Source organism: Bombina bombina, chromosome 1 (assembly GCF_027579735.1).
Source record: "Bombina bombina isolate aBomBom1 chromosome 1, aBomBom1.pri, whole genome shotgun sequence".
NCBI classification, from domain to species: domain Eukaryota; kingdom Metazoa; phylum Chordata; class Amphibia; order Anura; family Bombinatoridae; genus Bombina; species Bombina bombina.
Window position 1 is genome coordinate 644,821,742 of NC_069499.1, and position 16,718 is coordinate 644,838,459.

Here is a 16,718-nt window from a genome sequence, read left to right on the forward strand (position 1 = left end):
CTGGAGGAATATGATTTTGGCCCCCAAGTTTAAGTATTGTGTGATCGCTGTTTTCCTTTTTGTGTCTGTGTTTAGACCCCGTACATTGTGGGATATGATATGTAACTTAGCTGCCATATGTAGTGTCCCCCCTCCTCATCCCCCCTATACCTGAATAGTACGTCCTCCTTATTCCTCACTTCTGTGTTTTGTTATTCTGATTTTCAGTTTTCTGGAGAGAAAATTTTTCATTATACTGCTCAACGGAACGTGAAATAAAAAAAAATAACCCAATTTTAAACATAGTCACATTCGTATATACAACATTAATATTTGTCTGGTGTTTAACTTCCACCCAAACATTTCACTTTAGTTGGATATGTAGTTATGTTAACAAAAACTGCTGGATTGCACCCTATACATATTAAAACATGAGTGCTCTAGAAACTAAGCGAACTGGGCTTATCTTGCCCTGGGTATAAACTGTATAACATTAGATATAGCAGATTTGATTTAATACCTATCATCTTTTATCTATTGTAATTAACCTAATCAACTGATGTCAAAGAATTTCAAAACAATTCACATTGCATAAACTGGATCCTACCCCACATCAGGGGGCTCACACCTGTGTCACCTATTTACCATCGTAGGCTTACAGTGAATCATAAACATTATGCCCCCAGATTATGTACTCTCCTCCTTATTGTAGGAGAAGGTTTAGAAGCACAAATGTCTACATAAATACCGTCTCATTTTTGTCTCTGGTTAGTCCTTCAAGGTCTTTGTTTTCTTTTGGGAACTTTTGTCCATCTCTCAGTTTGTTGGATTCCTCTCTGTTGTCGAGGGGGTCTTCTGTTGTTATCCTGTTGATTATCAGGATCCTCTGGGCACTCTAGTTTAAGTTTCTGACAGATCCCTGGAACATCTTGTTTATCTTTGAGCGTAATTGTTTTCCCTTCGTGGTGTATATGGAGGGCAAAGGGGAATCCCCATCTGTATATGATCTGGTTCTTCCGCAATAACTGTGTTAGAGGACGAAGGGGAAGACCTTTTTTGTAGTGTCTTGACACATAAATCCTGATATAGTTGTACAACAGTCCCTTTGAACTTGAAGGTAGGGTTTTTCCTCGCCGCCAGCATGATCTCCTCTTTTCAGGAAATCTCAGTAGTTTGGTGATCACATCCCTTGGAGGTTCCGTGTCCCTCGGTTTAGCTCTCAGAGCTCTATGAGCTCTTTCCATCTGAAACTTTCCTTCCTCCGAAGATCCTGTGACTGCTTGAAAGAGTTGTAGTAAATAGGAAGGTTAGATCTGGTGTTGTTATGGATTCCGGAATACCTTTTATGTCGAATATTACATCTTCTATTCCTATTTTCTAGGTCTTCTAATTTTTCATTAACTTCCTGCGAGTTCTTGTTTTTGTCAGAAATTTGTTGAAAGACTGCTGTTATCTCTTCCTCCATGGTCTCCTCCTTTTCCTCCAGGGACTCAACCCTTGTGCCCAGACTAGTGATATCGTTCTTAATCTCAGCTAAACTGTTTGTTACAGTAGTCTGAAGTGTGTCCATTTTCTCCCACATCTTATCAAAAATTGAAGTGATGTCCTGTGTTAGAGACTAGATTGGTATGTCAGCTTTAGTGGCTGGGGCATGGGGATTCCTCAGCTATTATTGATTCCCCATCAGACTCCATTTCCTCTTCTGGTAATATGTCTCTCTTTATCTTTGGTTTTATCTCCTTTAGAAAGTTTAAAGAAATCCTGCACAGCTACTGTTTTGAGTGGAGTTGCTGGTTTATTTTGTCTTCTGGGCTGCCATGCTGTGTTTTTGCAGAGTTATGCCAATGAGATTTTATTTTGTCTTTTCCCTTTCCCCTTATCTGCTTAGAAAAATAGGGCAAGAGAGGTAGAAAATGCTGTTAAAGCTTTATAGTATATATATAGTCCCTTTGTTCTTATGTGTTTGTAATCACTTCTTCTTTCAGTAGCACATAATAGGGTTTTTATTGCTTTTTGTGTTTTGCTGTCTAAAAAAAAAGAGAAAAAAGGAGCACCCTTCGTTATATTATATAAGATATGGATCCCTGTGGGCTACGTTAAATGCCTTGTGAACGTTATTATGCCTTCATTCTGCTGTGTTTCTCCTTATTTCCCTTCATTGGGGGCATTCTTTCTTCTCCAGTAAATCTCTCAATAAACATCTATATATATATAGCCCAGAGTGTTTTGATAGTATCCTTTTGCTTGCTGGCCCCTTTTCTAGAAGTAGCTTCCCACGTGGCGTTTCAGCCTATATACTTTTCCCCAGTGTCTCTGTGTCTTTCGCCCTATATCATGGGCGTAATTTCAGGTATGGTGTGGCTTACCGGAGCTCTAGCCATATGTCCTCCGTCTGTGAGATCTCTAATCTTGACTGTGGAGTGGCTTCTTTCCGCTTAATTAGTTCTAGGCCGCCCTCCTCATTGCGCCATTGCGTTGCTTCTTCCCTCCGCTTCTTTTGCAGCCTGTCAATGTCGGGCAGTGATTAGGAAATGCTTACGATGCCACTTAGTGCCGTTTCTCTGTGCATTTTCTGTAGCAAGCACTCAGGTTTTGCTATAAACTACACCCGGAGCTAATCCTTCATGCGTCCACCATTATGGCTGGCCCGGGTAGCGAAGTGTTGTGTTTTAAAGGGACACTGTAACCCAAAAATTTAATTTCGTGATTCAGATTGAGCATGAAATTTAAGCAAATTTCGAATTTACTCCTATTATCAAATTTTTCTTCATTATCTTGGTATCTCTAGACAACTGGGTTACCTGTGTAGCAATAAAGCATTATGCTATGTAAATGAAAGAAGGAGTTCTAGGTTTGATCTGATTTATATTGCTGCTGAATTTGTATCTATATTCATCCAACATAAATTTAATTTAAACGTTGTCTTAATATTGAGACATGCATTGCACATTTTGAGATGCATCCATTTAAAGAAGCTCAGTATGTTTTATACTGCAATTAGAAAACAAATAACACTTTATTATTGATAGTAGACGTTGGTTCAGTAACAAAAAACATAATTTATGTAAGAATTTACCTGATAAATTCATTTCTTTCATATTGGCAAGTGTCCCATGAGCTAGTGACGTATGGGATATACAATCCTACCAGGCGGGGCAAAGTTTCCCAAACCTCAAAATGCCTATAAATACACCCCTCACCACACCCATAATTCAGTTTAAACGAATAGCCAAGTAGTGGGGTGATAAGAAAGGAGTAAAAAACCATCAACAAAGGAAATTGGAATTAATTGTGCTTTATACAAAAAAATCATAACCACCATAAAAAGGGTGGGCCTCATGTCTCTTTGCCAATATGAAAGAAATGAATTTAATCAGGTAAATTTTACATAAATTATGTTTTCTTTCATGTAATTGGCAAAGAAGTCCATGAGCTAGTGACGTATGGGATAGCAAGATACCCAAGATGTGGAACTCCACTCAAGAGTCACTAGAGAGTGAGGGATAAAAATAAAGACAGCCAATTCCGCTGAAAAAAATTAATCCACAACCCAAATCATAAGTTTTTAATCTTAGTAAAGAAAAAAGAAAAAACTGAAATTATAAGAAGAAGAATCAAACTGAAACAGCTGCCTGAAGAAGAAAAAACATCAAAATGGTAGAATTTAGTAAATGGTATGCAAAGAAGACCAAGTTGCTGCTTTGCAAATCTGATCAACTGAAGCTTCATTCTTAAAAGCCCACGAAGTGGAAACAGACCTAGTAGAATGAGCCCGTAATCCTCTGAGGCGGGGATTTACCTGACTCCAAATAAACGTGATGAATCAAACGCTTTAACCACGAAGCCAAACAAACAGGCAGAAGCCTTCTGACCTTTCCTAGAACCAGAAAAGATAACAAATAGACTAGAAGTCTTCCTGAAATCTTTAGTAGCTTCAACATAATATTTCTAAGTTCTCACCACATCCAAAGAATGTAAGGATCTTTCCAAAGAATTATTGGGATTAGGCCACAAGGAAGGGACAACAATTTCTCTACTAATATTGTTGGAATTCACAACTTTAGGTAGGAATTAAATGAAGTCCGCAACACCGCCTTATCCTGATGAAAAATCAGAAAAAGGAGACTCACAAGAAAGAGCAGATAATTCAAAAACTCTTCTAGCAGAAGAGATGGCCAAAAAAAACAACACTTTCCAAGAAAGCCATTTAATGTCCAAAGAATGCATAGGCTCAAACGGAGGAGCCTGTAAAGCCTCTTATAAACCAAATTAAGACTCCAGGGAGGAGAGATTGATTTAATGACAGGCTTGATACTGACCAACGCCTGTAACAAAACAATGAATATCAGAAAGTGTTAGCAATTTTTCTGTGGAATAAGACAGAAAGAGCAGAAATTTGTCCTTTCAAAGAACTTGCAGACAAACCCTTATCCAAACCATCCTGAAGAAACTGTAAAATTCTAGGAATTCTAAAAGAATGCCAAGTGAATTTATGAGAAGAACACCATGAAATGTAGGTCTTCCAAACTCGATAATAAATCTTTCAAGAAACAGATTTACGAGCCTGCAACATAGTTTTAATTACTGAGTCATAGAAACCTCTATGACTAAGCACTAAGAGTTCAATTTCCATACCTTCAAATTTAATGATTTGAGATCCTGATGGAAAAAATGGGACCTTGAGATAGAAGGTGTGGTCTTAACGGAAGTGGCCAAGGTTGGCAACTGGACATCCAAAAAAGATCTGCATACCAAAACTGTGTGGCCATGCTGGAGCCACGAGCAGCACAAACAATTGCTCCATGATGATTTTGGAAATCACTCTTGGGAGAAGAACTAGAGTCGGAAAAATATTAGGCAGGTTGATAACTCCAAGGAAGTGTCAATGCATTCACTGCTTCCGCCTGAGGATCCCTGGACCTGGACAGGTACCTGGGAAGTTTCTTATTTAGATGAGATGCCATCAGATTTATTTCTAGAAGCCCCACATCTGAACAATTTTAAAAAAACTCATCTGGGTGAAGAGACCATTCTCCTGGGATGTAAAATCTGACGACTGAAATAATCCGCTTCCAATTGTCTATACCTGGGATATGGACGGCAAGAAAATAGACAGGAGCTGGATTCTGCCCAGGGAAGTATCCGAGATACTCTTTCATAGCTTGGAGACTGTGAGTCCCACCCTGATGATTGACATATGCCACAGTTGTGATATTGTCTGTCTGAAAACAAATGAACGGTTCTCTCTTCAAGAGAGGCCAAATCTGAAGAGCCCTGAAAACCGCACAGAGTTCCAAAATATTGATTGGTAATCTCGCCTCTTGATATTTCCAAACCCCTTGTGCTGTCAGAGATCCCCAACCTGAAAGACTTGCATCTGTTGTCATCACGGTCCAGGTTGGACGAACAAAAGAGGCCCCCATGAACTATACGATGGTGATCTAACCACCAAGTCAGAGATAGTCGAACATTGGGATGTTAAGGATAATAATTGTGATATCCTTGTATAATCCCTTCACCATTGGTTCAGCATACAAAGCTGAAGAGGTCTCATGTGAAAATGAGCAAAGGGGATCGCGTCCGATGCTGCAGTCATGAGACCTAAAACCTCCATGCACATAGCTACTGAAGGGAATGACTGAGACTGAAGGTTCCGACAGGCTGCAACCAATTTCAGAACGTCTCTTGTCTGTTAGAGACAAAGTCATTGGATACTGAATCTATCTGGAAACCTAAAAAGGTTACCCTTGTCTGAGGGAATCAAAGAACATTTTGATAAATTTGATCCTCCAACCATGTCTTTGAAGAAACAACACTAGTTGATTCGTATGAGATTCTGCAGAACGTAAAGACTGAGCAAGTACCAAGATATCGTCCAAATAAGGAAACACTGCAATACCCCCGCTCTCTGATTACAGAGAGAAGGGCACCGAGAACCTTTGAAAAGATCCTTGGAGCTGTTGCTAGGCCAAAAGGAAAGAGCAACAAAATTGGTAATGATTGTCTAGAAAAGAGAATCTCCAGGAACTGATAGTGATCTGGATGAATCGGAAATATGAAGATATGCATCCTGTAAGTCTATTGTGGACATATAATGCCCTTTCTGAACAAAAGGCAGACTAGTCCTTATAGTCACCATTTTGAATGTTGGTATTCTTACGTAACGATTCAAGATTTTTAGATCCAGAACTGGTTTGAATGAATTTCTTTCTTTGGGACAATGAACAGATTTGAATAAAACCCCAGACCCTGTTCCTGAAAAGGAACCGGCACGATTACCCCAGAAGACTCCAGGTCTGAAACACACTTCAGGAAAGCCTGTGCTTTCTTGGGGTTCACTGGAATGCGTGAGAGAAAGAAACTTCTCACAGGCGGTCTTACTCTGAAACCTATTCTGTACCCCTGAGAAACAATGTTCTGAATCCAATGATTTTGGACTGTATTTATCCAAACATCCTTGAAAAATTTGAGTCTGCCCCCTACCAGCTGAGCTGGAATGAGGGCCCGCACCTTCATGCGGACTTGGGGGCTGGTTTAGATCTCTTAAATGGCTTGGATTTATTCCAGACTGAGGAAGGCTTCCAATTGGAAACAGATTCCTTAGGGGAAGGATTAGGTTTCTGTTCCTTATTCCGTCGAAAGGAACGAAAACGGTTAGAAGCTTTAAATTAACCCTTAGATTTTTTTATCCTGAGGTAAAAAAGCCCCCTTCCCCCCAGTAACAGTAGAAATTATAGAATCCAACTGAGTACCAAATAATTTATTACCTTGGAAAGAAAGAGATAGCAACGTCGATTTAGAAGTCATATCAGCATTCCAAGATTTAAGCCATAAAGCTCTTCTAGCTAAAATAGCTAAAAGACATATATCTAACATCAATTCTGATTATATAAAAAATGGCATCACAAACAAAATTATTAGCATGTTGAATTAACTTAACATTGCTATACATATTATGGTCTGATACTTGTTGTGCTAAAGATTCCACCAAAAAGTTGAAGCAGCTGCAACATCAGCCAAAGAAATAGCAGGCCTAAGAAGATGACCTGAACATAAATAAGCCTTCCTTAGATAGGGATTCAAGTTTCCTATCTAAAGGATCTTTAAAAGAAGTACTGGCTTCCATAGGAATAGTAGTACGCTTAGCAAGAGTAGAGATGCCCCATCAACTTTGGGGATCTTTTCCCAAAACTCCAATCTATCAGTAGGCAAAGGATACAATTTTTTAAACCTTGAAGAAGGAGTAAAAAGAAGTACCCAGTCTATTCCATTCCTTTGAAATCATATCTGAAATAGCATCAGGAACTGGAAAAAACCTCTGCAATAACAACATGAGGTTATAAACTGAATTTAAACGTTTAGTAGTTTTAGTATCAAGAGGACTAGACTCCTCTATATCTAAAACAATCAACACTTCCTTCAATAAAGAACGAATATACTCCATTTTAAATAAATACGAAGATTTGTCAGTGTCAATATCTGTGGCAGGATCCTCTGAATCAGACAGATCCTCATCAGAGATAGATAAATCAGTATGTTGTCGGTCATTTGAAAATTCATCAACTGTATGAGAAGTTTTAAAAGACCTTTTAACGTTTATTAGAAGGCGGAATGGCAGACAAAGCCTTCTGAATGGGAATCAGAAATAAATTCTCTCAAATTGACAGGAATATCCTGAACATTAGATGTTGATGGACCAGCAACAGTCAATGCAACACTACTGATGGAAATATTCTCTGCATGTAAAAGTTTATCATGACAACTATTACAAACTACAGCCGGAGGAACAGTTACTACAAGTTTACAACAAATGCACTTAGCTTTGGTAGAACCAATATCAGGCAGCAGGATTCCAGTAGTAGATTCTGAAACAGGATCAATTGAGACATCTTATAATATGTAAGAGAAAAAACAACATATAAAGCAAAATTATCTATTTCCATATATGACAGTTTTCAGGAATGGGAAAAAATTGCAAACAGAATAGGCCTCTGACAAAGAAAAAAGGACCAGAGGCAAATGGAAATGAAGTCTTAAATAATGACAAACAGTTTGGCGCCAAGTATGACACCCATAACTGAAAATATTTTTTGGCGCCAAAAACGTCGCAACAAACATGAGCGTCATAGATCGACGCAACCTTGTGAAAAGACTCGGCTTCAACTAAGACGCCGGAAATTACGAATTTGCGTAAACAAACGTAATTCTCATGCCAAAAAGGTCTTGCGGCAAGAAATGACGCAATAAATTATAGCATTTTGCGCTCACGCGAGCCTAATACAGCCGCAATTTTGAAAAAAGATCAATTTGAAGACCTCAGGTAAATTTTTTTTTTAATGCATTCCCAAATATGAAACTGACAGTCTGCTAAAAAGGAAATATACTGATAAACCTGGCAAATATAAGTATAAACATATATTTAGAACTTTATATACAAGTGCCAAACCATAGCTGAGAGTGTCCTTAAATAAATGAAACATACTTACCAAAAGACACTCATCCACATATAGCAGATAGCCAAACCAGTACTGAAACGAGAATCAGTAGAGGTAATGGTATATAAGAGTATATTGTCGATCTGAAAAGGGAGGTAGGAGATGAATCTCTACGACCGATAACAGAGAACCTATGAAATAGATCCCCGTTAGGATGGACCATTGTATTCAATAGGTGATACTTCCCTTCACATCCCTCTGACATTCACTGCACTCTGAGAGGAATCGGGCTTCAAAATGCTGAGAAGCGCATGTCAACATAGAAGCCTTAGCACAACTTACTTCACCACCTCCATAGGAGGCAAAGTTTGTAAAAACTGAATTATGGGTGTGGTGAGGGGTGTATTTATAGGCATTTTGAGGTTTGGGAAACTTTGCCCCTCCTGTAGGAATGTATATCCCATACGTCACTAGCTCATGGACTCTTGCCAATATGAAAGAAATGAATTTATCAGGTAAGTTCTTACATAAATTATGTTTTCTTTCATGTAATTAGCAAGAGTCCATGAGCTAGTGACGTATGGGATAATGACTACCCAAGATGTGGATCTTTCCACGCAAGAGTCACTAGAGAGGGAGGGATAAAATAAAGACAGCCAATTCCTGCTGAAAATAATCCACACCCAAAATAAAGTTTAATAAAAACATAAGCAGAAGATTCAAACTGAAACCGCTGCCTGAAGTACTTTTCTACCAAAAAACTGCTTCAGAAGAAGGAAAACACATAAAAAAATGGTAGAATTTAGTAAAAGAATGCAAAGAGGACCAAGTTGCTGCTTTGCAAAGCTGATCAACCGAAGCTTCATTCCTAAACGCCCAGTAAGTAGAAACTGACCTAGTAGAATGAGCTGTAATCCTATGAGGCAGAGTTTTACCTGACTCGACATAGGCATGATGAATTAAAAGATTTCAACCAAGATGCCAAAGAAATGGCAGAAGCCTTCTAACCTTTTCCAGAACCAGAAAAGATGACAATAGACTAGAAGTCTTTCGGAAAGACTTAGTAGCTTCAACATAATATTTCAAGCTCTAACAACATCCAAAGAAAACGATTTCTCCTTAGAATTCTTAGGATTAGACATAATGAAGGAACCACAATTTCTCTACTAATGTTGTTGGAATTCACAACCTTATATCCCATACGTCACTAGCTCATGGACTCTTGCCAATTACATGAAAGAAATAAGCTCCTTGCATGGTCAATGAAATTTAGCATAATTCAAATAATTTTGTTCCATGTTTAAATCACAGGTACATTTCAACTGACAACATTTTAATTCATTTTGGTAATGTATGTTGTGTAACAACTTTACAGTGCATTTAAACAGTCAGAGGATTTGGTTGTGCTTTGTTGTCAACCTTTAAAACTGATTACACAAAGAAATAAGCCCAACAACAAAATGGAAATCTATTGTGTGGTATATTAATGTAAATTATGAATTGCAAATAAACTGTGTATGATAGGGTCCATTCTATTTTTGTAGACCCTTCATTGCCCCTTTTGTGAACTATGTGGTTCATATTGTTATCTATCAATTTGTATTTGTATTCTATAGAGTGCTGAAGTGTTTAATATCCAAGGCTAGACATAATTTAGATATACACTTTAGATAGGTCAATACGTTTTTCCTCACAACTGAGCTCTATAACCAGATATAGCCATACACTACACCGATAAAGCCACAGATCTGAAGAGGACACAAGGACAAAGACCAATAATGGTTTTTCTTTTGCAAACAAAGGATGCATGTGTGTCATTCAGACACAAATAGGGGATATGTAATAACTGTATAACTGGAAAATCACATTCTGCTATAGTAAGGAAAGCTTAACCCTTTTGAATAAACTAGTTTCCAAGAAATAATATCAAGCAACTCGACCCCAAGGCATGTACAGAAGGATCAAAGGCTACCATCAAATGTAAATAAGACAGGTGAGAGCTGCTCTCCTTCCTGAGGACAGAAAATCAAATGTCATAAAGCTTCAAAAAGGACACAGGACAGGACAATGGCATCATAAATCTTCAAAGGGACTCAGATAAGGTCAGTCCTGAGATGGGTCCCAAAGGTCAGATGGCATTAGGAAAACTCATTTCTTGGACCACAGAGACATCTACAGGCAGTTAACGCAACAGATGAATTGTTATAAAACAGAAGATGAATGGATTTGATTGGCTGGGACTGTCTTCACGGTGTGGCTGTTTGGCTATAAATATGTTTTGAGAAGCAGCTTGAATGAGAGGAAACAGGAAGGACAAATACACCCAAGTAACAGAGAGACTTCATCTTCATTTGCATGCACACATTATAGTGTAGATAGATTAGAAGAATAATGCCTTGTATGTAAGACGCTTCTCTCACAACTCATGTATAGATCTGTAATTTAATAAATTCATCCTTTTATAAGACTGGTGTAAGTATCATTCTTTAAATAAAGTAAATGGATTATAAGGAAAAGCCTGACACTGATTTTAGTCACTGACCCAATATTAGAAAAGGGGCTTTTCACAGGGCCTGACAAAAAGATTGCACATCTGGCACATCCGCTAGACACTAATGTAACAAAATAGATAATGCAGAAATCTGACCCTTCAGAGTACTGACTGACAAACCCTTCTCCAGACCTTTCTGGAGAAAGGACAAAATCCTAGGAATCTTGACCATACTCCAAGAGTAGCCCTTGGATTCACACCAATAAAGGTATTTACGCCATACCTTATGGTAAATATTTCTAGTAACAGGCTTATGAGCCTGAATCAAGGTCTTAATGACGATTCAGAAAAAACACGCTTAGACAGAACTAAACGTTCAATTTCCAAGCAGTCAGCTTCAGAGAAACGAGATTTGAATGAACGAATGGACCCCGAGTTTAGAAGGGTCCCTTCTTCAGAGGCAACCTCCAAGGTGGAAGAGATGACATCTTCACTAGGTCTGCATACCAGATCCTGCGAGACCATACAGGCGCTATTAGAATCACAGATACTCTCCCCTGTTTGATATGAGCAATGACTTGTGGAAGGAGAGCAAACGGAGTAAACAGATGTGCTCGACTTAAATCCCAAGGAACTGCCAGAACATCTATCAGGGTGGCCTGCGGATCTCTTAACCTTGAATCGTACCTTATAAGCTTGGCGTTCTGTCGAGACACCATCAGATTCCGACTCCAGCATCCCCATTTGAGAGTTTAACCTGAAGAACAACACGGAATGGAGAGTCCACTCCCTGGGATGAAATGTCTGTCTGCTAAGGAAATCCCGCTTAGAAAAAAGGAGGGTAGAAAAAAACTTGTGCTGAAAAAACCTTTAGATTAAGGCTTCACTTTAAATGACAGGCAATCCAAAACCTGATTCGAAAAGCTCTTAAAAAAGGGGGGAGAAAATGTGAAGCGCCCAAAAAATAATACTATTCTGGTTTAAAATCTAAATATATACAAGCAAGTGGTCCCAAATATATACAGTATGTATATGTAAAAAATAACATTTTGTTATACATATACTGATACCATATAGAGAATTTCTGTAATACACCATACAGTATATGTAATAATATTACCAACCAATGAGTATTTTATTATAGGTGGATAAATGAATTAAACCTCAGACAGCCATTGCTCAAAAAAATATAATATTTTATTGTGATGATTAAAAAATAAAAATAGAACTCTTGGATAAAATCAATTCAATTCATGCATGAATGTAAGTACTATTAAAAATATATTAAAGAAAACCTAAAATCTCCTTTTGTGGAGATGTATGTGGAAAAAAGGGATTTTAGTGCAGTGAGTGTCATTCAGTGCTTCCTATATCTGGTATATATCCACAATGTTCAAAGTTCCTTGTATCCAAATAGACATTTCAGTAAGGATCACCGTCCAGAATTTACCTTAGGTAATCAACTTTCCTTAATGATAGGTTTTACCACAAATCTTTAATCAGAAGATATATGACTTTGCTTTGTCCGGTTCAACAAACCGGAAGATGGATCCGTAGATAAGTAGTGTGTTTAGTTCGTCGATGTGATGCGTCCTCACAACCGTGCAATCCTATCAGCACGCCCACCAATGCGGGGATGACATCACCAATTGAACCACCATTCCGTAGCGTAACGCGTTTCAGCTCCACAGAGCCTTTCTCAAGCCTAATACGGATGTTGGTGTTAACGGTCTATTTAAAGCACAGGAAAAAGGGCGTCCTCATCTTTTCAAGCACTTATTCTGCGGCTGTACAAGTGATAACTTTATTTCTAAATGCCCTTAGTGAGTTTTGATTGTTACAGAACTGGGGGGAAAAATGTTACTAAGTATCAATTTCATTGTGCATCAATGTTAAAGGTATAACACATCCATCCATTATATATGATAACGCATTAGATTAAATAAATATCTATCCATACAAATACTGCACTCTGTCTCACAGAAAAAATCTGGTATCATCTCATAACGAATATATTAATAAAATGTTATCCATAGGGAGTTAAAAATCTAAAAATGATATATTTCATCACCTTGTTGATGAAAGGGGAGAAAATAAAATCTCACAAAAATCTATCAAAAAAAGCAAAATTGTTTGGGAATTATGTTCATATGTATATATGTTTAGAAAAAAGGAAAAACAGAATTTATGCTTACCTGATAAATTACTTTCTCCAACGGTGTGTCCGGTCCACGGCGTCATCCTTACTTGTGGGAATATCTCTTCCCCAACAGGAAATGGCAAAGAGTCCCAGCAAAGCTGGTCATATAGTCCCTCCTAGGCTCCGCCCACCCCAGTCATTCGACCGACGGACAGGAGGAAAATATAGGAGAAACCATATGGTACCGTGGTGACTGTAGTTAGAGAAAATAATTCATCAGACCTGATTAAAAAACCAGGGCGGGCCGTGGACAGGACACACCGTTGGAGAAAGTAATTTATCAGGTAAGCATAAATTCTGTTTTCTCCAACATTGGTGTGTCCGGTCCACCGGGTCATCCTTACTTGTGGGAACCAATACCAAAGCTTTAGGACACGGATGAAGGGAGGGAGCAAATCAGGTTACCTAAACGGAAGGCACCACGGCTTGCAAAACCTTTCTCCCAAAAATAGCCTCAGAAGAAGCAAAAGTATCAAATTTGTAAAATTTGGCAAAAGTGTGCAGTGAAGACCAAGTCGCTGCCTTACATATCTGGTCCACAGAAGCCTCGTTCTTGAAGGCCCATGTGGAAGCCACAGCCCTAGTGGAGTGAGCTGTGATTCTTTCAGGAGGCTGCCGTCCGGCAGTCTCATAAGCCAATCGGATGATGCTTTTAAGCCAAAAGGAAAGAGAGGTAGAAGTCGCTTTTTGACCTCTCCTTTTACCAGAATAAACAACAAACAAAGAAGATGTTTGTCTGAAATCTTTTGTAGCCTCTAAATAGATTTTAGAGCACGGACTACGTCCAAATTATGTAACAAACGTTCCTTTCTTTGAAACTGGATTCGCACATAAAGAAGGTACACCTATCTCCTGGTTAATATTCTTGTTAGAAACAACCTTTGGAAGGAAAACCAGGCTTAGTACGCAAAACCACCTTATCTGCATGGAACACCAGATAGGGCGGAGAACACTGCAGAGCAGATAACTCTGAAACTCTTCTAGCAGAAGAAATAGCAACCAAAAACAAAACTTTCCAAGATAGTAACTTAATATCTATGGAATGTAAGGTTCAAAACGGAACCCCTTGAAGAACTGAAAGAACTAGATTTAGACTCCAGGGAGGAGTCAAAGGTCTGTAAACAGGCTTGATCCTAACCAGAGCCTGAACAAATGCTTGAACATCTGGCACAGCTGCCAGTCTTTTGTGTAGTAAGACAGATAAAGCAGAGATCTGTCCCTTTAGAGAACTTGCAGATAATCCTTTCTCCAAACCTTCTTGTAGAAAGGAGAGAATCTTAGGGAATTTTTATCTTATTCCATGGGAATCCTTTGGAATCACACCAACAGATATATCTTTTCCATATTTTATGGTAAATCTTTCTAGTTTACCGGTTTTTCTGGCTTGAACCAGAGTATCTATCACAGAATCTGAAAAACCCACGCTTTGATAGAATCAAGCGTTCAATCTCCAAGCCGTCAGCTGGAGGGAGACCAGATTTGGATGTTTGAATGGGCCCTGAACAAGAAGGTCCTGTCTCAAAGGTAGCTTCCATGGTGGAACCGATGACATATTCACCAGGTCTGCATACCAAGTCCTGCGTGGCCACGCAGGAGCTATCAAGATCACCGAGGCCCTCTCCTGTTTGAATCCTGGCTACCAGCCTGGGAAATGAGAGGAAACGGTGGAAATACATAAGCTAGGTTGAAGGTCCAAGGTGCTACTAGTGCATCTACTAGAGTCGCCTTGGGATCCTGGATCTGGACCCGTAGCAAGGAACCTTGAAGTTCTGACGAGACGCCATCAGATCCATGTCTGGAATGCCCCATAATTGAGTTAGTTGGGCAAAGATCTCCGGGTGGAGTTCCCACTCCCCCGTGATGGAATGTCTGACGACTCGGATAATACGCTTCCCAGTTTTCCACACCTGGGATGTGGATCGCAGATCGGTGGCAGGAGTGATCCTCCGCCATTGAATTATTTTGGTCACTTCTTTCATCGCCAGGGAACTCCTTGTTCCCCCCTGATGATTGATATACGCAACGGTCGTCATGTTGTCTGATTGGAATCTTATGAATCTGGCCTTTGCTAGCTGAGGCCAAGCCCTGAGAGCATTGAAGATCGCTCTTAGTTCCAGAATGTTTATTGGGAGAAGAGACTCTTCCCGAGACCATAGTCCCTGAGCTTTCAGGGATTCCCAGACCGCGCCCCAGCCCACTAGACTGGCGTCGGTCGTGACAATGACCCACTCTGGTCTGCGGAAGCTCATTCGCTGGGATAGATGGTCCAGGGTCAGCCACCAACGGAGTGAATCTCTGGTCTTCTGATCTACTTGAATCATTGGAGACAAGTCTGTATAGTCCCCATTCCACTGTTTGAGCATGCCACAGTTGTAATGGTCTTAGATGAATTCGTGCAAAAGGAACTATGTCCATTGCCTGCAACATCAACCCTACTACTTCCATGCACTGCGCTATGGAAGGACGTGGAACAGAATGAAGAACTTGACAAGTGCTTAGAAGTTTTGACTTTCTGACCTCTGTCAGAAAAATCCTCATTTCTAAGGAATCTATTATTGTTCCCAAGAAGGGGAACTCTTGTTGACGGAGACAGAGAACTTTTTTCTATGTTCACCTTCCATCCGTGTGATCTGAGAAAGGCCAGAACGATGTCTGTATGAGCCTTTGCTTTTGACAGGGACGACGCTTGTATTAGAATGTCGTCCAAGTAAGGTACTACTGCAATGCCCCTCGGTCTTAGAACCGCTAGAAGGGACCCTAGTACCTTTGTGAAAATCCTTGGAGCAGTGGCCAACCCGAATGGGAGGGCCACAAACTGGTAATGATTGTCCAGAAAGGGCGAACCTTAGGAACTGATGATGTTCTTTGTGGATAGGAATATGTAGGTACGCATCCTTTAGATCCACGGTAGTCATAAATTGACCTTCCTGGATAGTGGGTAGAATCGTTCGAATGGTTTCCATCTTGAACGATGGTACCCTGAGAAATTTGTTTAGGATCTTCAAATCCAAAATTGGTCTGAAAGTTCCCTCTTTTTTGGGAACTACGAACAGATTTGAATAAAAATCCCATCCTTGTTCCTTTATTGGACCTGGGTGTATCACTCCCATCCTTTACCAAGTCTTCTACACAATGTAAGAACGCCTGTCTCTTTATTTGGTTTAAGGATAAGTGAGACATGTGGAACCTTCCCCTTGGGGGTAGTTCCCTGAATTCCAGAAGATAACCCTGAGAAACTATTTCTAGTGCCCAGGGATCCTGAACATCTCTTGCCCAAGCCTGAGCAAAGAGAGAGAGTCTGCCCCCTACTAGATCCGGTCCCGGATCGGGGGCTGCTCCTTCATGCTGTTTTGTTAGCAGCAGCAGGCTTCTTGGCCTGCTTACCCTTGTTCCAGCCTTGCATCATTTCCAGGCTGGTTTGGGTTGTGAGGCATTACCCTCTTGCTTAGAGGAATGCAGAATTAGAGGCCCGGATCCGTTCCTGAAATTGCGAAAGGAACGAAAATTAGACTTATTCTTGGCCTTGAAAGGCCTATCTTGTGGAAGGGCGAGGCCCTTTCCCCCAGTGATGTCTGAGATAATCTCTTTCAATTCTGGTCCAAATAGAGTTTTA

The 16,718-nt window shown here is 39.7% G+C and overlaps 1 protein-coding gene across 2 annotated transcripts in view; it reads right to left on the bottom strand.

The window, feature by feature from the left end:
- LOC128645829 (L-threonyl-[L-threonyl-carrier protein] 4-chlorinase) overlaps positions 1–16,718 on the bottom strand; it is a 195,629-nt gene that overhangs the window by 122,471 nt on the left and 56,440 nt on the right. The gene's annotated exons all lie outside the window — the stretch shown is intronic.